We start from the raw sequence: 6000 nt of genomic DNA on the forward strand, positions 1-6000 counted from the left end.
AACGAGGCACTTCCAACCAGCCTAGCGTAATTTAGAATTTATAGTAGATCAATGTCTTTTTTTTAAGGGAATGAAATTTATGTAAATGCAATGCGTTGCAAAAAGTAATACAAAATATTTTGGTATTCCATGGCAATAGCACTCAAATGCAGTTTCCTGTGTAGCCATGTTATGTTCAAAACGAGGCTTTTCTTCCATTTTAGTGCAATTGGAAACTTATAAAAATTAAAGTGTCGAAAGCAATAATAAGTCAAAGTGGGGATTCGAGACCGGAACTGGAAGCGAAAGTCCAGCTGTAACCGAGCTCGCCAGTCCTAAACCGAAGTATGACGCTTAGGGTCGAAAAGGTTGCATAAAGAAAATAACACATTTTATATACAAACATAAATGAGGAAGGAAAATTCAGTTAGATATTCTACCAATTTAAGTGCAGTAACATTATCGTTTTGTTTATCTTGTTTTTGCTTGAAAAAAGATGTTTTACTACCGGTTAAAAAAACAACAACATTATTTTGTTATATATACATAAAGTCGCTGGTTAATTCTAAATTTACTTTATGTAATTTAGCGATTTTGGGGAAAAGTATTTTAAAACAAGCGCTTACTTTTGAAGACGTATCAAACACACTATGTTTATAACCTTGGTTACCCTCTTAAAGCTCCCCAGTACAGAACTGTCATAAATAATTCGCTGCATTAATTCTGATAGCATTATATAAAACCACTTTATATCGATTTTAGTAAAAAAAATGAACCCAACAACTTCAATTATTTATATTATACACATTGCAAGTTTGATCTAAATTTTTTTTAATTAACTATTAATATGGTATTGAATTACGTGTATTATTCAGGTGCAGAGCATGCATTATTTTCTATGATACAATTAATAATGAATACTATTATAATGAATAGCTGGAATTACTGAAGTTACTGTAATCCGTATTTTTATAATAAATTGCTTAAGATACCGTAATCCGCATGTACAGCATGAATTGCTGAAGTTAACGTAATCCGCATGTACAGCATGAATTGATGAAGCTACCTTAATCCGCATGTACAGCATGAATTGCCGAAGATACCGTAATCCGCATGTACAGCATGAATTGATGAACCTACCTTAATCCGCATGGACAGCATGAATCGATGAAGATACCGTTATCCGCATGTACAGTATGAATTGATGAAGTTACCATAATCCACATGTACATCATGAATTAATGAAGATACCGTAATCCGCATGGACAGGTTACCGTAATCCACATGTACAGCATGAATTGATGACGATACCGTAATCCACATGGACAGCATGAATTGTTGAAGATACCGTAATCCGCAAGTACAGCATGAATCGATGAAGTTACCGTAATTCGCATGGATAGCATGAATTGTTGAAGCTACCATAACCCGCATGGATCACAGGTGTTCGGCCGCGTTGATTGGGTCACTACAACCAAACCCCTCTGTGTTTTCGTGTAACTTGCGTTTAAAATATTATATATAAGATTCTGTTGAATATTTCTTTCATAACCAAAAAAAAAAAGAAAGATAAAAAAAATACATAAATACATAAATAAAAAAGATACACATACATTTATATTTAGTATATATTATATTAAGTAAAGGTACTTAAAAGCACTCATCCAAATATGAGATACATAACTCAAAACATTTTTTCACCAATTTCAAAATCTTGGTTCCAAATTGACTATATTAAATTGTAATTTTAATGATTTCTGATTTCAAGTATTAAATAAATAGACATGTAATCTCAGTTACCGCAAGTTATTTTTTTTTTTTTTTTTTTTTTTTTTAATTATAAAATTATTATTTGTTATAAATGTTCAATCTACGGAAGCATGGAGAGGACATAGTCGATTTATTTTAATAATCTGTGGGAAACAACTTATTTGTCGAAATATTTTTTTTTAATCTGTGGGAACAACATGTTTTGTTGAGAAAAATCTTTTTTTTATCTTGTTGGGAAGCAACATATTTTGTGAAGTAAAAAAATCTTTTTTTATCTGTGGGAACAAACATATTTTTGTGAGAAAATCTTTTTTTATTCTGTGGGAACAACATATTTTTGTGGAGAAAAAAATCTTTTTTTATTCTGGGAACAACATATTTTGTTGAGAAAAATCTCTTTTTTTTATCTGTGGGAACAATTATTTTGTGAGAATTTTTTTTTTTTCTGTGGGAACAAACTTTTCTGCTATACTTTTTTTCAATATCTTGTCCTCAAGATTAATAAGTTGTGCGAACAAATTAATTATGTTGTTCCCACAACATAATTCAACCAATTCAAATTCTTGCATCTTGTTGTCAGAAAAACGTAGGAAATTCTAATAATTTCTAAACAATTTCTTCTGCCATTATTGCAATATGTGTGAACAACATAAATTAATTTGTTCGCACAACTTATTATCTTGAGGGAACAAGAATTGAAAAAATACGCAGAAAATAGTTTGTTCCCACAAAAGTAAAAAAAAGATTTTTCTCACAAAAATAAGTTGTTCCCACAAGAAATAAAATTTTTTTTTACTCCAAATTAAGTTGTTCCCACAATAAAAAAAGAATTTTTCTCAACAAAATATGTTGTTACCACAGAATAAATAAAGAAAAAAAAAATTTTTTTTTCTGCGACAAAATAATGTTGTTCCCAAGAATAAAAATTTTTTCCTTCCACAAACATGTTGTTCCCCAGATTATAAAAAATATTTCGACAAATAAGTTGTTCCCACAGATTATTAAAATAAATCGACTATGTCCTCTCCATGCTTCCGTATCAATCACATCATGAACAAACATCTTTAACAAACGTTGTTTTTTTCTCAATATGTGAAATTGTCAATCGTAATGAAAGTAACTGTTACAGCAGATTGCACCTTTTTACTTTGTAGGATGGCATATTTCTGTCAACAGTTAACCATTTAATTATTGCGTTAACTATCTGACTAACTAGTTAGTTTTCGTGATAACACGTTAAATAACATATATTTGTCAGACTTATAATAAAAAGTATGTAGATGTTTTGTACTTCTTGCATTCTGACTTTTCTGACTTTTACATGTTGCTTTCTTACATGCACATTATGCTTTCTGCTGTGTGCGTCTTGCTTAATTGTATGTTGATATCGTTATTTAACGATCAATTATTATTCATTTGTTGATCTGGTACATTAATTCAATAACTTAATTAACCTGCAAATAATAAACAAAACGATTTAACCAAAATTTGTATTTATTACTGAAACTCTGTGGGTCAAATTATATTTCCAGCTGACAATGACAAGTTGCACATTTACAAATCAATGATTTTAAAATTATATTTTTATCAACAAAATAATTATAAAATAGAACAGTTGTTCAAAGTGCTTGGGCCATAAAAAACTTCTTAGTAAAATATTTCATCCTCTTGAAAAGTTCCTAATTTTTAACATGGCTTATTTCCAATACCTGTGACCATCCACAACATTTTATGTGTTTTTATTAATTGGACATTTTCTTGCCTATTTTCAAACTAAATTTGTACACACATTGTTAGATTTTTTAAATTCAACTTGTCAAAAAGAGTTATTTTTCACTAATTTGAATTTAACTTTAACGTAGACAAATTTGAGGATAGTCAAATAACGAACGATTCATGCAATTTAAAGCAAAATGTGCAAGTCATAATGCAAGATGTGCAAGCCAGAATGCACTGTGTGCATGTCATAATGCAAAATGTAATAGTAAAAATCCAAGATGTACAAGTCAGAAAGCACAATGTAACGTAAGAAGGCAAGATGTAATTTTTGCGTCAATACCCTTCCATACTTTTGTACTGTTATTACAATCATATATACATATCGTGTAAAATTATAACGTATGCTACATAAAAAAACTGCAGTTAACTTTGATTTTTTTGAAAGGTCGGAGTTTTAGAAGGGGTAAGGTTGAGGTGACTTATCAACTTGCTGAACACCTGTGGGATGGATAGCATGAATTGCTGACGCTATCGTAAAAAGAGATAGACCACAAATAAATGTAACTTGTAATTATATATAAATTCTTTAAAAAATCAACACAGCATAATAAATGTATAAAAAATAACATATACACCACATCCTCTAAACCGAGAGCAACATACATTTTACATTGACATCATTTTAATTGAAAACAAAACATATTGTGTTAATTAAAAACAAATGCATAAATTACACCAGAACATGTAAACGTGCCGATGGGTACATGTATATTTTAATACTTTGTGTCGTTAATTGTTGTTGTTGTTACTTCTGTGTTTGATAACTGAGCATGTCATAAAAATGCCTCTACTGAAGTGAGGCAAAAACAAATTATATTGTTTTTTATAAATAGTAATTATGCAAAACCATGCGTAGTTACTTTGCAAGCAAAATCGTGACTTTGCATACAAGTATTTGCATAAAAAAGTGGAGCAAATAAAATATATGTCGTATGACAATCGCTGGGGATGCCACAGAGGTGGTTTGGTCTGGAGAAAACTATAAAATATTTTCTCTGAAAATTAAAAGAGTTACGTACTACTAGTCTCGTGTGAATACATACATGTATACACAATCTACACATGAACAAGTAATGCACACTTTTTAATGTCGTTCAATAATAATGATTAATGCACACTTATTTATGTCGTTAAACATAAGCACTAAATCATGTAGTACCATATTAACGATTAAATTAATGCACACTTATTTATGTCGTCCAATTCCAGTCTGATAAGAAATATTATGAGAGTTTTTTTCATGTAAATCCAGAGTGTCAAAAAGCCCATACAGAGAAACAAAGTATTTCATGCATCCATGTACATAAAAAACAAGTAAGTATAATATAAAACTAAATCAATACATTTGTAGGTACAATATAATTACGAAGTTTAGTCAACATCATATTAACAGAAGGACAAAATAATGCAGCATATGTATATTGCAAAATATTTGCAAAAAGAAATTTACGAAAAACTCACGCAGATTATTATATTATAATATATGTTTGTGTTCTATTAACATGATTTAGTTATTATTTTCAAAGACTTAATTCTGTTAATTGCATCCTAACTTAATGACTCTGAGCATCATACAAACACGCATACTCGTTTTATTTACCTTATTTATTAAAACTTATGCAAACTGCAACGTTTCGAATACACCCGGGCACCGGTTCAGCAATGTTACATCTAATACCTTTGGAAATAACTAATATTATTGGAAATAACTCAACTATTTTTGGCAATATTAATCCCAAAGAATCAGGGAGCAAACCAACACCACGGAGATGGCGTGAGTTTTACAGCTCTTAAAGCCGTATGTTTTAAATTTTCAAAATAGTAAGATACTTGAACGTGGCGTCATCTACAAAACTGCTATTCATTAAGCGAAAGATAAATAATGATTTTTTTGTCTGACGTGTGCAACTTCTTAAAAAAAATCAATTATTAATAAATAACATCTGTATCTAAAAGGAAATGAAATAAATGAAAATAAAGAATGGCAGATTAAAAAACAGATATATGAATGTTACATCATGCATGTTATATTTATTGAGCACGTGAAGTTTATCAGGATATTTCATCGGGTTAAACAACAGTCCGTGGGTGTGTCCTGAAATAACTAGTGAATCTTTAAACACCAAAAAACTTAAACTGATTGCACCACTAAGTCCCAGTCATTTAAGTACATGTACATAGTATACTTGATATTTAGACTCCAATCGCATATATATATGAGCCGCGTCACGACAAAACCAACATAATGGGTTTGCGACCATCATGGATCCAGACCAGCCTGCGCATCCGCGCAGTCTGATCAGGATCTATGCTGTTCGCTATCAGTTTCTCTACTTGTAATAGAGAAGCGAACAGCATGGATCCTGATCAGACTGCGCGGATGCGCAGGCTGGTCTGGATCCATGCTGGCCGCAAACCCATTATGTTGGTTTTGTCGTGACGCGGCTCATATATATTATACATTTAACATCA

This window comes from Ruditapes philippinarum, unplaced genomic scaffold (assembly GCF_026571515.1).
Source record: "Ruditapes philippinarum isolate M1 unplaced genomic scaffold, ASM2657151v2 ctg617_1_1_1_1, whole genome shotgun sequence".
NCBI lineage: Eukaryota > Metazoa > Mollusca > Bivalvia > Venerida > Veneridae > Ruditapes > Ruditapes philippinarum.